At 54.0% G+C, this 24334-nt stretch overlaps 1 long non-coding RNA gene across 29 annotated transcripts in view; it reads right to left on the bottom strand.

Moving 5' to 3' along the window:
• LOC132244828 (uncharacterized) overlaps positions 1 to 24334 on the bottom strand; it is a 47137-nt gene that overhangs the window by 5210 nt on the left and 17593 nt on the right. For 5 of the 29 annotated variants that reach the window (XR_009456657.1, XR_009456652.1, XR_009456656.1 and 2 more), the window contains 16 exons: positions 22260 to 23097; positions 22017 to 22106; positions 21473 to 21635; positions 21293 to 21386; positions 20965 to 21046; positions 20107 to 20264; positions 19900 to 20002; positions 19608 to 19739; positions 8510 to 8598; positions 8239 to 8307; positions 7496 to 7602; positions 7302 to 7390; positions 6955 to 7018; positions 6056 to 6245; positions 5070 to 5149; positions 3937 to 4864 (listed from right to left, as the gene is read on the bottom strand). This is a non-coding gene — a long non-coding RNA (uncharacterized LOC132244828). The other 24 variants (XR_009456647.1, XR_009456662.1, XR_009456658.1 and 21 more) reach the window with 24 other exon arrangements.

The raw sequence follows: 24334 nt of genomic DNA, 5'->3' as shown, positions 1-24334 counted from the left end.
TGACCAAACAACAACTCGTAGGGGGACAAGGTTGAGAGGCCATTTGGGTTTTGTTCTTATAGCAAACAGCACCCTTGGTAAGGCATCTGACCATTTCAATTTGGTTTAGGAGCAGATCTTTCCTAAAAGGGATTTTATACTCTGATTCATACTCTCTACCTGACCCGAGGACGGAGGGCGATAGGGTGCGTGGAAGTATGTTATTATTCCAAAAACTCTGTAAACTTCTTTTAAAACAGTTTCTGTAAAGTGAGTTCCCCGGTCAGAGTTTATTCCTCCTGGAATGCCGAAATGTGGGATGATTTCTTTTAATACGGGTTTGGCTACTGCTACTGAATCCGCTTCTCGAGTGGGGAAAGCTTCTGGCCATCCTGTTACTTGATCTACCACTACTAGGCAGTGCTTGAAATTTACAGCTTTGAGCAAATCCATGTCGTTTTTCAAAGGGTAAATAGGCCCACGGTCGGGCCCCTTGTAATTTTGTGTCTCCTCTGTATTTGTTGAAGGCTCTGCACTCTGAACATTGCAGAGTTATTCGGGCAGCTTCTAGATGTATACCTGGAGCAAACCAGGTGGAGAGGACCTGTTCTGCTATTTCTCCTTTTCCCGACTGACAGCATCTGTGGGCATCCTGAGCCAGACTTCGGAGCAAGGTGCGAGGAGCAATTGGTCTACCGTCTGGCACACGTCACACTGCATCCTTTCCTTGCGCAGCTTCCCACTTTTGGACCCATATAGATACTTCATCCGCTGGGACTTTGTCATAAATAACAGACAAGGGTGGAAGAACAACTTGAGATGCAAGGAGACTTCCTTTAGTTTGTAGTGCAGCGGCTCTAGCTCCAGCATCTGCGAGATGCTTTCCTTTAGCGATATCAGTATCTTCTCTGGAATGTCTGGGACCGTGCATTACCGCTATATCACCTGGTAACACGACAGCCTCTAGCAGTTCTTGGACTTCCGTGGCATTGCTGATTACAGCATCAGAGGACGTGATAAAACCTCTTTGTCACCAGGACCGTCCTAGCGCATGACAGATACTAAAAGCATATTTAGAGTCAGTATAGATAGTGACCCTGGAGGCTGTGGCCAATTTGCATGCTCGTCAGAGTGCCGCTAGCTCAGCGGCCTGGGCGTTGGTCCCTGCTGGCAGAGGTTGTGCTGTAGTAGGAGAGCTTCCACTGAATGAGATATTTCAAGCACAAGAGAGTGTCCTAACACTAAATCTTGAGCCTTTTGAACTAGCACAGCGGCAGCAGCGACTGCTCTAAGACAGAGAATTGCTGCCCTTGCTACAGGATTTAACTGAGCAGAATAGTATGCTATGGGACGATTAGAAACTCCCCATGGCTGAGTTAAGACACCTGAAGCAACGCCTTGATTCTCATGAGTAAGTAGGGTGAAGGGTTTCTGGTCTGTAGTTTATAGAGTAGATTTCTTCCAAGGAGGTGCACTACAGTTCCTTCAGCTAATAGGAAAGCATGAATGGTGGTCAAGGGTCCTATCTGCACTTGTGTTTCAGTGCCACGGGGCACTTGCATAGATTTTCCAATTACTCTCGTAATCTTTTCAGATCCTGAGACTGCAATTCCCGCCCTTTCTGGAGATTCTCCCAGTGAGGACAGATCTGCTCCTCTATCTATAAGACATTTATAAATTTTCCTGCTATTTGAAGTGGTACATAAGGGGATGAAGGGGCGCAGGTATACTCAAAAGAGGAAGATTCCCCTAAATACATCGTGTGGAAGAGCCGCCCCCTTATTTCACTGGGAGTCATCTATATCTTGTTGCAAACTCTGGACCCGGGGATCTGTAGGATCGGTGCTGGCAGCCCTGGGTTCCCCCCTTTCTTCCTCCATAAGGGGGAAGTCCCTTAGGGCAGTTTGGGCGTTCTCGTCTCCAATGCCCCAATTGTTTACAATAATTGCACACATCATTGGGGGCAGGTTGATTCATATCTACCCATGTGGGGTTGTGTGTGTGTGAATGTGAATATGTCAGGGTACTTGCCTGTGTGCCACAGACACTTGGGTTCTGTACATGTGTGCTAGACTGTGTCCGCGAGAGCACATATGCATGTGTGTCAGACACCTGAGTTCCATGTGTGTGTGAGCATGCACGTGTCACAAGCACCTGGGCTCTGGGTACGTGTGTGAGACTGCACATGCATGTGTGCGAGGATGCACATTTGTGTGCGAGTGTGTCACGCACACCTGTTGGGGCACATGTGTGTGTCGCAGTGTGTTTTGGGGTTCTGTGCAGGCGCATGTCTGTAAGGGACTCTGAGCAGGCGTGACTGCATGTGTGATGGGGGTGTGCAGATGTCATTACATGTGTACAAGAGCAGGTGTATGACCTGATTCAAACGCTACCTAGTATGTCCTGCTATGGGACTGAAAGTAGGCTCCGAGGAGGCAGGTACAGACCCTGACACTCCTGTTACGGGAGGAGAGGAGCCTGATGGAGGGGTAAAAGGTGCCGGAAGGGCCACGGCCTAAGCGGCCTGGTTTATTATGGCTGGTCCCCTAGTCACCAATGGTGGCATAGCGGGAGAATAAGGGGGAGAAGACACCACAGACGTTGTTGAGCGGCCAGAAGTAATCAGTTTTTTTTTTCCTCTGCAGAATTAAATCCATCAAATCACACCAGAGATACCAATAATCCATTAGTCGGGGATGGGGTTCCTCTAGGAACCCCCTGAGGTACCTTCATTTATCTACACTGAGGGATCCCAACACTGGCCACTGAAGTTCAGGGTTTTTATAAGTGTAGCCGGGCCAGACACTAGTACATAAGGCTATAGCGCGCTTCTTACTCAATTGGCCATGTCCAGATAACTTATTCCAGTTGCTTAACAATTCTCCAAGAGGACTACTAGCCAGAATTGACTGTTTCTGTCCCATCGTCATTCTTGGCGGACATCCCTTTCCCAGATGACCTGATATACTATTAAGCTCCCCAAAAACCCTGCTTTCTTGGCTGCCCTAGACCTAACCAACCTGGAAAGGCAGGCTTCTAGGATGCCTCAAACAGGTTGGAGGACTTATCCAGTTAAAAGGTCAGAAACAGAGACGGTTCCTCAGAGCGCGAATGGAGACATAAAATGCGCCACACAGATTTATCGGCTCAAAAGAGTCGAACGGGCAATTAACTAAAATTGCCTGTGTGCCCAGGTTTGAGGAACCGGAGAACAGACTGGCCTATAACACATTAGACAAGACATACACAACATATAAAAGACCACACCGTGCCAGTAAAATTGAAGGAGTCACTTTATCGTCCCGCCGTGTCTGCAGCCTCAACCCAAGACTCCCATGGTGAACTCACCTCTGTTACGGCCGGCCGGAGGTTGGGTTTAGGCGGCAGCGGCAGCGCGACGAGCTGGGTGCTCCTGGCTGGCTCGCCAAATTGTGAGAGAAAATGTCTGACCAGGCTCCCAATCTGGTAAGGGAACACCTGCAGACTCTCTTAACCCGAACAGGGCTCGTTTCCCACCTGAGACTCCAATAAGCAGGAGACGAGGGCGTGGTCTTTTCAGTTTATTGGACCAAAGGTCCCCCGTCCTCGTAAGGGCAGAGAGACCCCCGACTGCAACTCAACACATAGATTTATAAACTCTGGTTACATAAGCTCCTTCATAACGCATGCGCAAAACTCAGAGGAAATCACCAAGATGGCTTGGCTTTGCTCACCCCGCACGGTTGGGCCCAATCACCTTGTCTGCCCGCCTATATTGACAGATCATGGCAATCTTACTGCAAGGTTGCATCAGCCTGCATTGACCAAAGGTCATACAAAGGTCACATTGATTTTCCAACAATATTTTCTAACATAAGTAACAGTAACATGATGATATGTTAGCAAAAACTTGCACAGTACTAGATACTTCTTAAGGACACGATCACTGTACTTAGAACAATGGCTTCTTCCTCTTACCTTGTTCCTTGCTGTATCTGGTTTACAGCACACAGACAGATTCACTTGCTGCATTTTACTCAGAAAATAGTCAACACAGTTAAAATGATTACTTAACATAAGCAAAGGCTTAGCTATCATTCTGCCTTGTGGTCAGCGGCATTGCTAGGCCACAGGTCATGCCTTGTATTCAACTGCAAAGCTAATACTTCTTAATAATCTAAATTATTGTTAGCCTAACAGTAGGCTATCAGAAAACTATTTTATTTCAGGGTAATAACAAACATGCTCACCACACTGCTCAGGGACCAAACCAGACAACCACCCCGCCCCAGCCAAACACACGCTGCTACGACAGGCTCCCAGCCCTGTAGGACACGGTAAACATGGCAGCCAGGCAGAATAAAACCCATTGCTCTGACCCAGCAGAACCAGCACCCCAACACCAACAAGAACCCTGCACAAGCAGGTCCAAAACCTCCAACCCCCCAGCACTGCAATTCTCAACCTCACTAGCACAGAAGCCACAGAGGCAGCCCGGGCCCCGCGCCCGGCCGGCCCTTCTGCTTCCATGCTAGCTGGCTCCAGCATTGCCGTGCTCAACAGTTGAAAGCTCTGGGCCTGCTTGCCCAGCGGTTCCTGCAAGTGTCTGGGTGCTCGTCCAACTACAGGGTCACAGGAATGGATTTCACCTCTGGTCACCCTAGGTCCACCCACAGCACAGACAAACTGACCCAAACATACTACTTGCAAACCCCTGGCTCCAGGATCATAAAGCTGAGGACACGCCCAAACCCACCCCACACCCCCACGCAGAATCCCAATACAGAAGGGACATTCCAACGTAGTGGGCAACATCCGGCCGGTCCGTGTCTGTCATCCAACACTGTCCCACGGCTCTTCCACGATGCAGTCCTCTCACCTACTTCCCTCCATGCAGGCCAGGACCCTGGCAAGAACACAGAACACACTTTCAGCACAAGGGAAGCAAGGCAAGCACTACACACACCGCGCATCCCAACACCACCAGCCACTGGTTTCTGGCAATTTGTTCCACTTGCAGCCAGGAAGCCGCCTCGACAAGGCAACTGCAGGCTCCGCCACGCAGCCGCTACCGAGAGGCTCCAGCCCCGAGAGTCAAATGCACGCCGTACCTGGCCACACGGCTCCTTTTCCAGGCCTCCAGTCATTGCAGCCAATCCTTCTCACCACACAGGGAGCAGCAATCCAACATCTACAGACACAGAGGGGAAAAAAAAGAAAACCCCTCAAATACAAATGCAAAGCTAGACACATCAAAACAGAAGAAAACCCCGCCCCCCCACACCAACAAAAATGCCCATGGAAAAAGCTCCCCGCAAAACAGGAACAATGCCCCACACGGCTCACACCACAAGTCTCCCAGCTGTGACTGGCACAGCCACAGGACTCCATGCAAGGCGACTCCAAGTAACCTCCCGATTCCTCCAACATGGCCATGGCACCAGGTCTGGGGCTCTTCACCGTGAACCCAACACCTCATCCCACACCACAGGAGCCAGCAAAGCAACACACAGCTGCACCCTCCCATCCCCAAAACAATAATACATCTATTAACACTTGCAGAGCACTGAGACTACAGCACCCCCCCACCCCCTACGTAGGGCGCACACAGCACCCCACATGCCCACCAAGGAGACACGAAGCATTAAGACCCCTCTGAACTTCCCCCCCAATTAAGAGGGCAGAACTTCAGCACTACAGAAAAGTCCCCTCCTTTCAGTCCGGCAAAGAGCAAAGACAGGCAGCAGTGAATTCAGGCACAGTGAACAAAGATGAGACAGGCAGAAACCAGACAAACCATTCCCAGCACTGCGAAGGCCCTCTCGCAACAGCAACAGGCACGCCAACACAAACCCAATCGTCTGGCCCAAAACAACCTAGAAGTGCAAGACCAACACCCAAGTGCCACAGGCAAGCACAGTCTGACAACCCTAAATACACCCTGTGACCAACGGCAGGAGCCCACAACCCTTCCCTCTACAGGACCGTCACCAGCACCACCGAGGGAGGCCAAGAGATGCTCCCCCCAAGCCCGCTCAAATCCACCTCCCAACTTCCACGGACCAAATGTCTCACACCGCTCCGATTCAGATCTCACCTATCGCAGGCTTCACGCAGCAAGGCTTCCAGCCCAGGGCCACCACACGGGCAGAAGTCTCACACCGGGCAACCGCAAAGCGAATGCGCCGACATCCGTTTCTTTCACCAGCTTCCTCAGGTCACAGGCGCTATATCTCCACCTCTTCTTCCCGATGCCCACTTAGGAGCCTCGAGCCTCAGCCAGATGACTCCCGTACATGTCACCAAAACAAAAATAAATTAGGAAAAGTCACGCGGCACACGGGACTCACAGCCCTGAGAGCAAAAGCAACCCCCGAGAATTCAAAGGCGATACCCCCACTCAGGCTAAACAGGGCACACAGGGTGAAGTCAGACCCCTCCCCGAGGTGGAAACCATTTTAGGTGGCAGGAAAAAACCCACCACAGCCTTCCCTCCAGTCCTGACAAGAGCAGAAAAAGAACAAGTGCTGCAGACATTTTGCAAAGAGGTAGAAAGAGAGAGACACCAGTGACACCCCCAGGCACACAGGACATAGCGCTGTTCCCAAGACTGAAGGGAGGCCTGTAGCAACAGCAAGTCAGGGGCACGAACGCAAACCCAGAGCTCACCCTCAACACACCCCAGAGAGGGGCCAGGCCTGCACCCCAAGTGCCAGGGATGAGCCCGGATCAAACGCCCCACAAGCTCCTTAGACATCCGTCGTTTCTCCTATACGTGGAGTCCGACAGACTCGGACCGGCCGGCCCAGCCCTACACCAGATTTCACAGCAGCCCTGGCCAAAGAAGCCCCCCACTCGACTTGTTGCCCTGGAAGCAAAAAGCTCAGGAGGCTATCGCAAACCAGGGCCGTCCTACCCCACCCACACCACCCCCAAACAACATACAGCCACCACCCAACCCCCTCCCCACAAACCACTCCCCCATCCCTTTTCTACCTCCATCCTGCGTGTGTGCTGTACGACTCTCCTGGCTCACATACTTCACGCCTGACCAAGGCCTCTGGGACAGGGGAAAAACCACACGTGCCTTGTCAGCCCAAAACACGGACGACAAATAGGTGCAAAGCAAAACGTAGGCAGAAGGTCCTCCCCCAAGCCCCAGGCAGATGCAGCCAACCCACCTCACCCACAGACTCAGACCTCACAAAGGCTTCCCTCCGGCCTGCCTGGGCAGGGTGTTCAACATCCAACCCGAGGAAACGTCTACTTCACAACAACCAGACCGTTTGCAGGACACGGCCACCACAGAGAACACATCCTCATCATCAACATCTACTGCTCACCACAGCCATCTTTGTGGTGCTCCTTCTCCAGCCCTCAGCATGTCACTGCCCCTGCCCTGCTCCTCACGACAGAGCTACAGCACAAGCACCTGTGAACATGCACAAGTAAAACCTCACCAAAATGTGCCAAGGCAAAACCAGGCAGCAACAGCTTCCCCCAAAGCAAGCTCTCGCCCATCACATGTTCCATGCACCAATGACAGGCAGCTCCATGGTTCATGACTTCAAGATGTCTTCTCTTCTTCTGCCCAATCTCCACTTCTCCTCCCTGCCCCAAAAGTCTTGGTAAAAAGACCCCCTGCTGCAGATAAAGCAGCAATTACCACAAAACAGCACAACTCACAGGCCTCACAGCACTGGCGGCAGGGGCCCCTTCCACCCAAAACCACCCTACTTAGCTCCCACAAAGCTGACAGGATGCAGCAAGACCTGTCTCACAGCTCTCCCCTCCCAACTAAGGGAGGCCATTTACATGTGCGCACACAGGCCTCCCCCTTCACTTCTGGGAAGAGCAAAGAAAAGGACAAAAGAGACAGAGACAGAAATAGTGCGGTGATGTTGACTCCAAGCCATCCGTGATACCCCCAGACAATTCCCAGAACTGAAGCAGGAAGCTGTGGTAATGGCATCAGCAAGGCAAACACCCAATCCTCTGCCCTGCTAGAGCCTAGACAGAGTCAAGATCTGCACCCATGCCAGAAGCAAACCCTGCTCAAAGGACCAGAAATCGCCCACAATGGAGGGGAACGATTCCCATTCTTTACACCGAGGCAATTGCGGGACTCCCAGGTACACCAGCACAGCCTTGCACCGGTACAGAGAGGGGCCACCCACGGTGCCACAACCTCCTGCCGGAGCATCCCTGGCCCAGGAGCGTGAAGCTCAGTACACCAGGGACTTGTCACCCCACCCCACCCCCCTTCCAGAACAAACACACCTTGCACCATCCTCTCTGCCTCCATCTTCCACCCTTCTCTGCTCAAACTTCTCTCCAAGGACCAGGACCCTGCAAACAGAAATACATTCAACAGCCAGGGAGTCCAACAACGGAAGCAAAGGCACAAAGCTACACAATGCAATCCCATCCCCTGGTCCACACCTCTGAGCTCTCCAAGGCTTGCCTCTGCTGGGACCACAGCACAGCAGCCACAGCATATGCTGAAGACACCACCACAAGAAGGACGTTTTCTCTGACACCCAGTACTCACCAGTCAGAAACATCCAGATCGATCTCCAGTCGTCTACCCTACCTAGTCAATGCCCAACACCCAGGACTGGGCTGGAGAAAAACAGAAACCTGCAAGATACAGAAAATCTTCACCAAAACACAAGAACAAAAACATGAAGGCAACTGGCAGATTGGAGAGAAGTCCCACGCTGCTCCAAGTAAGCACTCGCCCACCTACCACAGGGACCACAGATGCATAGGGATCCAGCCAAGAGACACCACAAAGCCAGAGGCCTCAAACCAGGCAACCAGGGACTGACCGCACCTCCTCCAGCACCTCTGGGACGCTTCACCCTCTTCCCACAGTCTGGTGCACATCATCGTCCTCAGAAACCTCAGGACAAACACCAAACAAACCCTCCGCCCGCAACAGAGAAGCCGTTACTGCCATCGGCGCAACGCACGCACCTCACTACTAGCACCCGCGGCCCTCCCGCCCAGGGCTCCGACACCAGCCTGCTTTGCCCCGCAGCGCAGACGGGGCGCAGACAGACCCTTCTCTGGGATTCCCCCTTCCTAGCAGGGGATTCTGTTTGCACCTGCCAACGCAGCCCTCCCGCCTTCGCTTCTGGGAAGGACTAAACAAAACACCCCGGTGATTTCAGTAAAAAACGTAACAGGACAGACACACACATGCAGACACGCAAGCAGCAAACATTGTTCCCAGCACCGAAGGGGAGCCTGTGGCAATAGCAACATCCAGGCAGAGACGGACCCAATCCTCTACCTTAGCAAAATCTATGTAGGGGCAAAAATCGACACCCACGTGTCAAAAGTTAATCCGCCACAAGTCCAAAAACTCCCTACACAAAGACAGAGGCTTTCCTCAAGCACAGCAAGACACAACACCCCGGCTGGACCCACCAGCACCAAAATCACAGCTCAGACCCCCAAGGTGCCTGCCACGCATACTAGACAAACTGACCGGCAAGCACGAAGCTTCAGACACCATCCCACACAGGGGCCTCACACACAACTCACAAGCAAAGGCCTCCCACACAAACTGCCAACACACCTCTGCCTGCTTCAACCTCCACGGGCATAGCTTGGCTCCACTCCCTGAACCAGCATTCGCTTGCATCCACACAAGCCACAACCCTACAAGGCACAGAACAGACCGTAACCCCAGGAGACACAACCAAACACAAGACAGGACCCATTGGGAGAACTCCCACTCCACACACCCAGCCCTCACCTCAAAGCTCTCCAAGGCAGGCCTGGCCAGGGTGCGCCCCATCCAGCCCTAGGAAAGGGCTCAGCCCCAACAGCCACACCGGGCATCACGCTGTTCCTTCTCCACCCCTCCCTCATCCTGCTCACCATCCTCCCCACACAGGGGACACAGGCACCGCCTGAGGGCACACAGGAAACTTCACTACCAAACAGAAGGGCAGACCGCAAACGACTGCCTGACCGGAAGACAATCCCACGCCGCTACGAGTAACGTCTTACCTGCTGCAGGCTCTGTCCACGCACACAGCTCCACCTGACAGGCAAAGGCCTCGCTCAAGGAGAACCAGAAATGACGACAGGGACACAGCCACCAACTTCTTCCACCTCCTTCTGCATGGTGGTGGCACTAGGTCACTTCACCTCTACCTGATCTCTTCCCCGCTCAGGGTCCAGATATTTGCATCACCCCCCAAACAACAAGCAAGTACTACACGAAACAGTATTCACATCTCAGTACTAAGGAGAGATGCACCCGCCCCGGTCTCCAAAAGCAGCACACAGCCGCCACCCCCACACAAGGCACAGAGCGTACAAGCAAACCCCTCCCAAAGGAGGGGACCAATTTACATGCAAACACTCCCATCCTTCCAGCTCTGGGAAGAGCAAAGGAAGAACAAAAAGTGCTGCTGTGATTTTCAACATCAAAGCAGAAAGAAACACCAGTGACACACCCAGAGAGACAACACAGAGTACAGCTCCCAGAACTGAAGGGAGGCCAGGGGCAGCAGCAACACACAGGCAGAGACTGGCACCCCCCCACCCCCGAGCCAAACATCACCAGAGCAAACCAGCCACTCCACCCCGCTACTCTAAACCAAACCAATTTTCAGCACCCTGTTCCCCCATCTTCCATCACTACAGCACAACATGCCCTCACATCCTTCTCCCCCACAAGATCAAAGCCACTAGAAATCAAACAAAACCCTCATCACCCCAAACAGGGGACACAAGGCAACCTAGTCAGAGCCAAGGTAAGCTCCTCTCCAAACCTCCAGCACCACAACCCACTACCTGAGCTCTCAAACGCTTGCTTCTGGCCAGCCTGAACTGGATATTCACAGGCAATCAAAAACCCACCTAGCTTACACAGGGCACAGCCACCACAGGACAGCCCTCATCTCCAACAGGCACTGCTCACCACAGCCACAACCACGCTGCTCCTTATCCAGGCATCCTCACAGCCAGAAGACAGAGTGGGGACACACCACCTGCACAGGTACACGCACAAAACCTCCTGGAAACCTGAAAGAACAAGCGTGGAAAAAGTGACAAAGCAGGAAGACAAATACATCGCGCTGCTCCAAGGGAGCTCAGACCCACCACACACTCCAGCCAGGTGACACAGGAGAGGTAGAGGCCTCGCACCGTGCCAAATCGGGAAATCATAACAGGGCTGCCCACTGTGGGTCTCTTCACCGGGTGAGCGTGATCCCCTGCCCTCCATTGATGCTGACTTCATGAAGGAACATCTTGAAAAGCTGGATACCTTCGACTCAGCCGGCCCTGACAATCTTCACCCCAGGGTACTCGAGGAGCTGGCGAGCATCATAGCCCAGCCTCTATCGCGGATCTTTGACAACTCTTGGCGCTCTGGTGTCGTGCCCGAAGACTGGAAGAAGGCCAATGTGGTGCCTATCTTCAAGAAAGGGAGGAAAGTGGATCCGGCTAACTATAGGCCCATCAGCCTGACTTCTATCCCGGGGAAGATCTTAGAAAAGTTAATTAAAGAGGCCATCCTTAACGGACTGGCCGACGCCAACGTCTTAAGGGATAGCCAGCACGGGTTTGTTGCGGGTAGGTCTCGCTTGACCAATCTCATTTCCTTCTACGACCGGGTGACCTATCACCTGGACAAGGGAGAAGAGATTGATGTCATATCTTGACTTCAAAAAAGCCTTTGATCTGGTTTCCCACGATCGCCTCTGGCCAATTGTCACCTTGGGTCCTCCAGGATCCACTGGCTGCAAAATTGGCTCCGTGGTCGGACCCAGAGGGTAGTAATTGATGGAAGTCACTCATCGTGGTGTCCTGTGACCAGCGGGGTCCCCCAAGGCTCTGTCCTTGGATCCATACTGTTCAACATCTTCATTAACGATGCGGACACTGGAGTCAGAAGCGGGCCGGCCAAGTTCGCCGACGACACCAAACTTTGGGGCAAAGCATCCACGCCAGAAGACAGGCGGGCGATCCAGGCTGACCTGGACAGGCTCAGCAAGTGGGCGGACGATAATCTGATGGTGTTCAACGCTGATAAATGCAAGGTTCTCCACCTTGAGAAGAAAAACCTGCAGCATCCTTATAGGCTCAACAGTGCTACGTTGGCTAGCACTATGGAAGAAAGAGACTTGGGGGTCATCATTGACCACAAGATGAACATGAGCCTGCAGTGCGATGCTGCGGCTATTAAAGCAACCAAAACGCTGGCTTGCATCCACAGATGCTTCTCAAGCAAATCCCGGGACGTCATTCTCCCCCTGTACTCGGCCTTAGTGAGGCCGCAGCTGGAGCACTGCGTCCAGTTTTGGGCTCCACAATTCAAAAAGGATGTGGAGAAGCTTGAGAGAGTCCAGAGAAGAGCCACGCGCATGATCAGAGCTCAGGGAAGCGGACCCTACGACGACAGGCTGAGAGCCCTGGGGCTCTTTAGCCTGGAAAAGCGCAGGCTCAGGGGTGATCTGGTGGCCACCTATAAGTTTATCGGGGGTGACCACCAGTATCTGGGGGAACGTTTGTTCACCAGAGCGCGCCCCAAGGGATGACGACTAGGTCGAATGGTCATAAACTACTACAAGACCATTTTGGGCTGGACATAAGGAAGAATTTCTCTACTGTCCGAGCCCCCAAGGTCTGGAACAGCCTGCCGCCGGAGGCGGTTCAAGTGCCTACACTGAACACCTTTAAGAGCAAACTGGATGGTCATCTTGCTGGGATCCTATGACCCCAGCTGACTTCCTGCCCTTTGGGCGGGGGGCTGGACTCGATGATCTTCCGAGGTCCCTTCCAGCCCTAATGTCTATGAAATCTTCCCAGTGGCTGCTTCATAGGCCTGCAACCTTCACAAGATGGCTCCTCCACACACGTAAGGAAAAGGCAATTGGCACTATCAACAACTCCGAGGCTTCGCGGCACCGGGGACAACGGCTGCTCCCTGCCGAGACGCCGCACGCGACTTATCCCCTACGCCCCAACCCCCGGCCAACAGCTGTCACAGGACAGCCAGACCCCTCAGGACTTTCCCTTCGATAGCAAGGGAAGCAATTTAGGTGTGCAAACACAGGTCTCCTGCCAGATCTGGGAACAACAGAGAAAGGCTGCAACAACTTTCAAGACAACAAGACAAACAAAGGCACATGGACAGAGGACAAGCCAGTCCCAGCACCGGTGGGAGAGCCTGTGCCAAGACAGCCAGGTAGGCAAAGACGCACCAAACTTCTGCCCCGCCAAAACCTGGAGAGGGCCAGACACCGGCACCCAAGTGTTGTAGCAAACACAGCTCAAGGAGCCAAAAAACCTGCTGGCAGGGACAGGCACGCATTCTCAAGCCTCATGAAGAGCCGCACGAGGGGCCCCTGGACACAGCAGGCCACCGCAAGAGATGAGAGGAAGCTCAAATGCCGCAACATCCTGCTCCAGCATCTCTGACTGGAATCACCTAACATAGACACCATGCCAGACCAGGGCCTTCCCACCACACCCAGACACCGCCCGCCCCAACCCACCCCACCTCCCAGCATCCTGCTTCTCTTCCTCCATTACCACTGTTCTGCTCCGCTCCTTAGCCCTCTTCCTTTTCCTCCACACATACCAGGACCGTACAGAGAACAGACAACAAGTGATCAGCCCAACAAGCAGAACTAAACACAGGATGAGCAAACCACTGAGCAAGTTCCACAACACACAGCAAGCCAACAGAGCACCTCATCACACTGCAAAGGGCACACAGAGGGCACGCAGACACCAGGGCGAAGGCCTCAGCCCAGAGAACCGGCACGCGCCACACGTGGCATCGCAGTGCTCCGTCACCCCTTGCGCAGCCTCGCTTGCCATCCCTTCCCCACGGGAGGCAAGCGCCTGCCGAGGACGCAAAGGAAAACCTCGGTGCAACGAGCACAGAAAACAACAAAGGGCAAAGCACAAAAACCTGCCAGACCTGGGCAACCCCACACTGCTTCAAGCAATCATTTACCAACTGCAGGATGTGCCCATTCAATGCCAACACACCATGCAACAGCCAACTCCTACTGCTTCATCCTCCATGGGCACTAGTCCACTCCACCCCCTGAACCAGCATACATTTCCCTGCACACGGGCCAGGACCCTAGAAGGAAGAGAACAGGTAGTCACTCCAGGACCACAACCAAGGAGAAGGAACCCACAGTACAACTCCCACACCACACACCCGCTCCCCGGCTCAAAGGTCTCCGAGGGGCGCCCGGCTACAACGCCTCCCATTCAGCCGCAGAAAAGGCTTTAGCCTCGGGACAGCCCTCACCGTGCCTGGCATTATGCCGCTCCTTCTGCAGCCCTCACTTGTCCCTGCTTCGCTTCGTCTCCTCTCACAGGATGCAGGAACCTCCTGACAGCACATGGGGAAAGTTCACTACCAAACAAAAGGACAAAGCACAAGCAACTGCCCCAAACAAGCAACATAGGGTGCATTCAGACCCCTCCCAAAGGAGGGGACCAATTTAATTGCCAACACAGCCCTCCTTCCAGCTCTGGGAATAGGAAAGCAAGAACAACAAGTGCTGCAGTGATGTTCAAAATCCAAGTAGACAGAAACACCAGTGACAAACCCAGACAGACAGAACAAAGTGCCCTTCCCAGAACGGAAGGGAGGCCAGCAGCAGCAGCAGTAACAGGCAGGCAGAGGCAGAGAGACAGGCACCCGCTCCTCTGCCCCACCACACCCAGGGACAAGATCTGCATCCAGATGCCAGGGGCAAACACTGAAACCACCTATATACTCAAAGGTTATTGTCAGCCTGTACAAAGAGAGCCAAGACACACACACCGGCTAAACCCAACCCAGGCTTACACCATCCAGCTCTGGGGCACCCCAGGAGGCCAGAACCCTGCTGGAAACAAGAAGCGCCAGACACTATCAGACACTGGGCGTTTGCTCCCTCACCCAAAAAACCACAGGGAAGAAACCACTCACCACCACCCCACCACCCCTCCCTAACCAAGCCCACTTTTAAGTATTCTGTTCCTTCATCTTCCAACACTGTGGCACAGTACTCCCTGTATCCTTCACCCCATCAAGATGGACTATGCTGGAAAAAGAACAGAAACCTAGCCAGCCCAGAGAGCAGAAGAAACGGCACAAAGCTAGAGACAGGGAAAGCTCCTCTGCAAACACCCGGCAGACACATCCAGACCCACTACTCGCTAGCTGAGCTCTTAAAGGCTTGCCTGTGGCCGCCCAGAGCCAGATAGTCACAGCGCATCAAAAAGCAATGCACCACAGCAACCACCATACACACAGTACATCCTGCAAACATGATAGAACAACTGTGAAAGAAACGGTCAGACAGGGAAACGAAGACATCGCACCGCTCCGAGGAAGCTCAGACGCACCGCAGGTTCCAACCGCGTGATGCCGCAGGGCCAGGGGCCTGACGCCACACAAATTGGGAAGTCAGGAGACAGCTGTGCGTTTTCTCCTCCGCCATCTCTGGGGCTCTTCACCTCTTCTTCCAGTCTCTGCTTCACAGTCCTGAAGCCTTGGCAAGAGGACTCCTCCACAGACAGACAAAAGAGACACGCTTGCCACTGTTAACAACTCAGAGGCCCCATGGCACTGGAGGTAGCAGCCCCTCCTGCCAGGACTCCATGGGCAACTTCTGTTATTTTTTTGTTTTTTTAAACCACCTGATCCCGTAGCTGCGAGGGTGCAGGCAGAGCCCTCTCAGGGCTTTCCCATAGCAAGCAAGGGAAGCACTTGAGACGTCCAAACACAGGTCTCCTGCCAGTTCTGGGAAGAGCAGAGAAAGACTGCACTGACTTGGAAGACAACACGACAAACAGAAAGGCACACGGACACAGGACAAGCCATGCCTGGCACTGCTGGGACAGCCTGTGGCAAGACAACCAGCTAGGCAGAGACGCACACCAAACTTCTGCCCCCGCAAAATCTAGAGAGGGTCAGACACCAGCACCCAAATGTTGGACCAAACCCAGCTCAGGGACCCACAACACTTAGTGCCAGAGGCAGGCAGGGATAACTCAAGCCTCATGTACAGCCAGATGAGGGACTCCTGGCCAGAGCAAGCCACTACTAGAGATGAGGCAAACCTCAAACCCGACAACACTCTGCCTGAACCTTCCCACCACACCCAGACAGCCCCGCTATCCCAAACGCAAAACATCTTTTAGCATCCTGATCCTCAGGGGCCCTTACCCTTTCCCCTCACCATTCCCTCCATGTACACCAGGAACCTAGAGAATAGAGAGAACAGGTATTCACCCCAAGTGGAAGAACAAAACACGGGTGAAGGGAACCACCGGGGGAATTCACACCCCACACATGCAGCCAAGGGAACACCTCAACACACTGCACAGGGTAGGCAGACAGCAGGGGGAAGGCCTCAGCCCTGAGAGCCAGCAGCCACCACAGCCGGCATCACACTGCCACACCAGCCATCGTGCATCCTAACCCTAACTCTCCCCATCCCAGAGGCACGCGCCTGCTGTGGGCACAAAGGAAAAACCTCACCACAAAGACCCATAAAGGGCAAAGCAGAAATACCTGCCAGACTTCACAACCCCAGACTACTCCAAGCAAGCTCCTTACCTACTACTGGATCTACCCATCTAATGCCAACACACCTCACAACACCCTGTTCCTCCCCAACTGCTCAGCTCCACTCCCTGAACCAGCATTCACTTCCCTCCACACTAGACAAGATCCTACAAAGGGACAGAACAGGCAGTCACCCCTAGGGGCACAAGTGAACAGACAGAGGGACCAACAGGTACAATTCCCACCCCACGCACCCAGCCCTGAGCTCAAAGCTCCCCAAGGCATGCCTGGCCAGGGTGCACCCATCCAGCCAGGACAAAAGGCTCACCCCCAGACGCAGCACTCGCCCAACCTGGCATAACGCTGCTCCTTCTCCAGCCCAGTCTCATCCCTGCTTGCCTTCCTCTCCACACAGGGGTACACAGGCACCTCCTGAAGCCACACGCAAGTGCAAAGCACAAGCAACTGCCCTACTGGAACACAATCCCACGCCGCTCAAAGTAACATCTTACTCGCTACAGGCTCTGCCCCCAAGTCCACCCGCAAGTCACCACGTGTGCGCAGCCGCCCGCTTCCTCCACTTCCTAAATGGTCGCGGCTCTACGTCGCTTCTCCTCTATCTCAAGCTCTCTTTTGCTCGCGGTCCAAACATTGGCATTACCCCAAAACAACAAGCAATTACTACATGGGACAGTATTCATATCTCATAGTACTGAGGGGAGACACCTTCCCCTCCAAACCACTCCCAAAACAAAGTAGGCAGGGTGCAGTCAAGCCACTCCCCAAAGGGGGAACCAATTTAGGTGCCAACATGGCCTTCTTTCCAGGTCTAGGAAGAGCAAAGGAAGAACAAAGGAAGTGCTAGAGTGGTTAAAACAAAAAACCAAAACGAAGAAAAGCCACAAACAAACAAGGAAGGAACACCAGTGACAAACCCAGAGAGACAGAACAAAGCGCAGTTCCCAGAACGGAAGGGAGGCCAGTGGCAGCGGCAACAGGCAGGCAGAGGCATAGACGCACACATGCGCTCCTCTACCCCCGCACATCCAAGGGCAACATCTGCACCCAGATGCCAGGGATAAACCCTATATAGCCAAGGGCAATTCTGAGACTTCACACAAACACAACAACTCACAACCAGGGTAAAATCTAATCCAGGGTTATACCACCCAGCTCTAGAGCACACTTGGTGCCCACATTCCCCTCCGTCACCATCACTGCCCAGGAAGCATGGAGCTCCAGACACTGTCCCACACTAGGTATTACCTCCCCCACCTGAAAATCACCAGGACAAATCCCATCCCTGCAACTCTAACCCAGCCCACCTTTCACCATCCTGTTCCTCCACCTTCCATCATCACACCACAACATGCCCTTGTATCCTCCTCCCCCGAGATCAACGCAGCTGAAAAAACAACAAAAACCTCATCAGCTCTAAGAGGGGACACAAGGGCACAAACTCGGAGGAAGAAAGCTCCTCTCCAAACCCCCACCACACACATTCAGCCCCACTATCCACCAACTGAGCTCTCAAAGGCTTGCCTGTGGTCACCCGGAGCCACATATTCACAGCAATCAAGGAGTCACCAATCACAGCACCGCCACACATACGGCGCAACCACCACAGGAGACCCCTCATCTCCTACAGGCACTACTCGCCACAGCCACGACCGTGCGGCTCATTCTCCACTCAACCTCACAGCTGGAAAGGGGAGGGGGTACGCCACCTGCAAAAGGTACATGCACAAAACCACCTGGAAACACGAAAGAGCGAGTGCGAAGAAGCGGTCCGACAAGAAGACAAATACGTCGCGGTGGTCCGAGGAAGCTCCAACCCGCCGCGGGCTCCAGACGTATGACGCCACAGAGGCAGAGGCCTCACACGAGACAAAATGGGAAGGCGTGAAAGGGCTGCCCATTTCCTCCGCTGCCACCTGTGGGTCTCTTCACCTATTCTGCCAAGTGTCCGCTTCACAAGCCTGAAGCCCTGGCAAGATGGCTCCTCCACACGCACATTCACAAAGAGGCAATGGCCACTATCAACAACTCAGAGGCCTCACAGCGCTGGGGACAGTGCACCCTCCCTGCCAACACTCCCAAGCAAATTTATTTTACCACCACCCCCCATAGCTGTGACTATCCAGCCAGAGCCCGCTCAGGAGTTTCCCTCAGCAAGCAAAGGAAGCAATTTTAATGTGCAAACGCAGGTCTCCTGCCAGTTCTGGCAAGAGGAGAGAAATGCTGCAGCGACTCTCAAAGCAACAAGACAAACAAGAAAGCACACGGACACAGGACAAGCCATTCCTGGCACTGGTAGGAGAGCCTGTGGGAAGACAAACAGCTAGACAGAGACGCACGCCCAACTCCTGCCCCAACAAAACCTGGGAAAGCCAGACACCGGCACCCAGATGTTGGACCAAACCCAGCCCAGGGAGCCAAAAAAGCTAGTGGCAGGGGCAGGCGGGGATGCTCAAGCCTCACGCAGAGCCAGATGAGGGACCCCTGGCCACAGCAAGCCACCGCAAGGAACAAGGGAAACCTCAGGTTCCGCGACACCCCGGCTTACCGTAACTGCTTGCACTAATTGAACTCATGACAACGTCCCACACCAGGGCCTTCCCACCACACACAGACACCCCCACCATTCCACAGCACCTTTCAGCATCCTGCTCGTCTTGCTCCCTTACCACTGCTCTGCTCCAGTCCCTCGCCCTCTCCCTTCTCCTCAGTGGCTTCCTTCTCCTGTGTTTAGTTCTGCTCCTTGGGCTGAACTCCAGTCCAGGGTCCTGATCTTTGCGGAGGCATTCCCACCCTACACGTCCAGCCAAGGGAGCACCTCTCCCCACCACTAAGGGCACACACAGGGTACACAGGCACAAGGGGAAAGGCCTCACCCCTGACTGCCAGCACTTGCCACACCTGGCATCACTCTTCTCCTCCAGCCCTCAAGCATCCTTGCTTGCCATCCTCTCCCCATACGGGAGACAGGCACCTGCTGAGGCAGCCAAGGAAAAACCTCAGCACAACTAGCAACAAAGAGCAAAACAAAAACTAACTGCCAGACTCCAAAAACCCTAGACCGCCCCACGCCGTTTCGTACCAATTGCCAGAACTGCCAATCCGGCACCGACACGCCGTGCGGCATCGAGTTCCTCCTGCTTCACCCTCCGTGGGCGCTGCTCAGCTTCACTCCTTCAACCGGCAGTCATTTCCCTCTGCACAGGTCAGGACCCTGCAAGGGACAGAACACGCAGTCACCCCAAAGGGGACAAATGAACAGAAGAAGAAACCCACAGGTACAATTCACACCACACACACCCAGGCCCCAGCTCACAGCTCTCCAAGACGTGCCTGCCCAGGGTGCACCCATCCATCTGTGAGAAGGGCCTCACCCCAAGAGACAGCACTCATGGGACCTGGCATCGCGCTCCTCTTCCTCCGGCGCACTCTCCTCCCTCCTTGCCATCCTCTCCACACAGGGGAGGCAGGGACCTCCTGAGGGCACACAAGAAACGTCACTGCAAAACAAAATGGCCAAGCACAAGCAACCGCCCCGTGGGAAGACCACGCCACACCGCTCCAAGTAACATCTTACTCACTGCAGGCTCTGCTCATGCACACAGGTCCACCGAACAGGCAGAGGCCTCCCTCCAGGTGACCCAGAAGCGAGCATGGCTGCACAACCACCTGCTTCCTCCACCCGCTTCTACCTAGCGCTGGCTCTAGGTCTCTTCGCCTCAGCTCTTCTCCACTCACGCTTGACATATTAACATCACACCCAAAACAACAAGCAATTACTACACGCAACAGTATTCACATCTCATAGTACTGACAGCAGAGACAACGCCCCCCACCCCCAGCAGCCTAGGACACCGAAAGCATAACACCCCCACTCGCACGCGAGGCACACAGGGTGCAGTCAAAGCCCACCCAAATGAGGGGATCAATTCAGTTGCAAACACACCTATCCTTCCAGCTCTGGGAAGAGCAAAGAAAGAAAGAAGAAGTGCTGCTGTGATTTTAGATATCAAAGTAGAAAGAAACACCAGTGACACACCCAGAGACATAGGACAGAGTGCAATTCCCAGAACTGAAGGAAGACCAGTGGCAGCAGCAACAGCCAGGCAGAGGCGGACACGCACGCACCTGCTCCTCTGTCCCAGCACATCCAATGCTGTCACCTGCACCCAGAAGCCAGGGGCAAACACTGAAACCCCTAATATACTCAAGGACAATTTCCAGCCTTTACAAGGAGTCAGGTCTCACCACCAAACTAAACCCAATTCAGGCTTACACCCCCTGCTCTGCAGCATCCCTAAGGGCCACAAGTCCCTGCTTCAGCATCACTTCCCAGACAGCACGGAGCTCCAGACCCCATTACGCACAAGGCGTTTCCTTCCCCACCCAAACACGACCAGGGAAAACGCAACCCAGCCTCCCACTTTAACCCAGCCCACCTTTCGGGATCCAGTTCCTCCATCTTCTACCACCACCGCAGAAGCCTCGCTTCTGTTCCTCTCCCCCACAACATTGAGGCCACTGGAAAAAAAACAAAAACCTCATCAGCCCACCGAGGGAATGCAAGGGCACCGACTCGGAGATAAGGGATGTTCCCCTCTCCAAACCCCCAGCATACATCCAGCCCCCCTATCCACTAACTCTGCTCACAAAGGCATGCCTGTGGCCAGCCTGAGGTGCATATTTACAAGCAATCAAGGACTCAGCTAACCTACACAGGGGACAGCCACCGCAGGAGAGCCCTCACCTCCAACAGGCACTACTCACCCCAGCCACAATCATGCTGCTGCTTATCCAGGCATCCTCACAGCAAGAAGTGGGAGCGGAGACGCACCGCCTGCAAAGCTACACACAAAACCTCCTAGAAACATGAAAGAACAAGTGTGGAAGAAGTGGTCAGGCAGGAAGACAAACGCATCACACTGTTGCAAGACAGCTCAGACCCACCCCAGACTCCAGCCAGGTGATGCCACAGGGGAAGAGGCCTCACACCACGCAAATCAGGAAGTCACAACAGGGCTGCCCATTTCCTCCTGCACCATCTCTGGGACTCTTCACTTCATCTTCACAGAGTCTGCTCCACAGCCCTCAAGCCTTCAGAAGATGGCTCCTCCACACACATACAGAGACAAAGAAAAGGAAATTGCCACTATCAGCAACTCAGAGGCCTCACCGGGCTGGGGACAGTGGCCCCACCCTGCCAAGACCCCATGGGCACCCTTTCTTTTCTTTTTTCTTTTTTTTTAACCCCCCCCCCCCCCCCCATAGCTGCAAGGGTGCAGGCAGAGTCCTCCTAGGGCTTTCCCACAGCAAGCACAGCAAGCACAGGTATTCACCCCAAGTAGAAGAACAAAACACAGTCAAAGGGAACCACCGGGAGAATTGCCACCCCACACATCCAGCCAAGGGAGCACCTCAACACACTGCTATGGGCACGCACAGGGTAGGCAGACAGCAGGGGAAAGCCTCAGCCCCGAGAGCCAGCACTCACCACACCTGGCATCACGCTGCGCCTTCAGTCCTTGTGCGCCATCAGTCCTCATGCTTGCTATCCCTTTCCCAGATACGATGCAGGCACCTGCTGAGGACGCAAAAGAAAAGCCTCAGCATGAAAAACATCAAAGGACAAAGCACGAATGTCTGAGTCTAGCAGTTACCCCACACTGCTCCAAGCAACCCCTTACCAACTGCAGGATCTCTCCATCCAGAGCTGCAACCCACAAGAAGCAAATACCTCGCTCCAGGTGATCACGTGAGCATGGCTTCAGGCCGTCTCCAACTCCTTCCACGCCATACCAGCTCCAGGGCTCTTCACCTCTTCCTCAGCTCTTCTCCACTCAGGACCAGACTTTGGTCATCTTGCCAAACATGTCCACACCGCCAAAAATGAACAACAGCAATTAACACTTGCAGCGCTATGCGCAGGTCTCACAGCACCAACGGGACAGCATCCCCTCCCTCCCAACCGGGGTACAACAGCAGCTTGGACTGGCCCCACTAACAAACCGCAGGGGGCTGCAGCTACACCCCTCCCAAGTGAGGGGATCAATTTACATGCAAACACAACCCTCCTTTCAGTCCTGGGAAGAACAAAGTAACAAGTGCTGCAGTGATTTTTAAGAACAGAAGTACAAAGACAGACACCAGTGACACACCCAGAGAGATGAGACATAAATGCAATTCCCAGCACTGAAAGGAGGCATGTGGCAACAGGTACAGCCAGGCAGAGACCCAATCCTCTGTCCCACCGCAACCTGGAGATCTTTGCACAGACTCAGAGCAACTCTGGGCCAAGCCAGCCCAGCCGTACACCACTCATCTCAGAGGCACTCCTGGGTGCCATGGCCCTCCGCTTGAGTAGCCCTGCCCTGGGAGCATGCAGCTCAGGACACCAACCCAGAGCAGGGACTTCCCAGCCCACCCAGACACCCCCACTCAAAACACCACCCCCGCTTGAGGTAAGTCCACCTTCCATCACACTACTCCTCCTGCTCTATCCTCCATCACCATGGCACGCCTCCACTTCTTTGCATCCATCTCCAACCCAAAGTCTCTCCACAACAGCCAGGATCCTGAAAGACAAAACAAGCCACGGAGCCCACAGGGTCAATCAAGAGCAGACTGAAAGGCAGGGGAAATCCCTCCCAAACAGCATACACACACATCCAGGCCCCACCACCCAGTGTCTCCAAGCTCCCAGAAGCCATCCCTGTGCCTTGCAACAAACTGACAAATCAAAGACAACCCCACACGGATCCAAGGAAGTTTGCACCTCCCCCGGGCTGTGACCGTGTCCCGCTCCAAGGCAGCTAAGGGCCCAGGGGCAGAGGCCTCACCACAGGGAATCCAGAAGCACACACCCAGCCTCTTGCTCCCTCCACGAGTCATCAGATCTAGGTCTCTTCATTACACTTGCTTCTCAGACCCTAGAAACTTTGGCAGAAAGGCCAACCGACCCCACCACAACCAAAAAAACCTTACAAGCAACTCCACTTCCAGTCCTCACAGCACCGAGGGCAGAACAACTCCCACCCAAAGAGTTACAGAAGCAGCTCTATTCCACCCCGCACCCCCTCCATAGGAACCAGTCATCCCCTCTATAAGTTTTCCCCCTTCCAGAGGCTTATTCCGTCTCTCCAGAGCGCTCCGATGGTCTAATCTCAGCAGCTCGTCACCATGCTTAATGAAACAACCACAGTGCTCTGGAGCCTGCCCACAGATGCACGCAGGCTGGGGGAGGGGGAAGAAGAGAGATCAAGCCCCTCACTGCTTCCCCCCCCCACAGCCCTCCGCAGAGCCTGCCAACACGAGCTGCTTGGCATTGCACAGCCCCCGAGTTGCAGGGGGCGGGTGCTTCCCTCCACAGCAGCCGTTTCCCTCAAGGCTGCCCAGGCAAGGTGCTAGCTGCACGGCTGCAGCCCCAGCTCACAGGCTGCACCTGCTGGATCCAATGGTGCACCGGTTTCTGGAAGCCTGGCTGTGCTCAGAGAAGCTCAGGCTGGATGTGTTTCCAGTGCCCGGGGAGCACAAGAGTGATTCTTGAAATCAAATTACCGCTTTTTTTTTTTTTTAATAAAATTAGTCATTGTTGTAGATGTTCTCTTTTTAGAACCTAACTTGGTATTTTTCTGCTTCTGAGATGACAAAACCCTTTCCTGAAAGGAGTGTTTCCAGGGGGAAAGGAGAGGGACTTCTAGTGGCAAAGGCCAGGATTACGGGATAGGACTTGCTGCCCAAGGGGCAGGGCACCGAGCCAGGGGCAGGGCTGCAACCCGTGCCACCACTTGGTGAGTGGCCCTGCACCGGAAA

The sequence above is a fragment of the Alligator mississippiensis genome, chromosome 14, assembly GCF_030867095.1.
Source record: "Alligator mississippiensis isolate rAllMis1 chromosome 14, rAllMis1, whole genome shotgun sequence".
Taxonomy (NCBI): domain Eukaryota; kingdom Metazoa; phylum Chordata; order Crocodylia; family Alligatoridae; genus Alligator; species Alligator mississippiensis.
The sequence above is the reverse complement of the archived record's forward strand: the minus strand, read 5'-3'. Positions and strand labels throughout refer to the sequence as shown.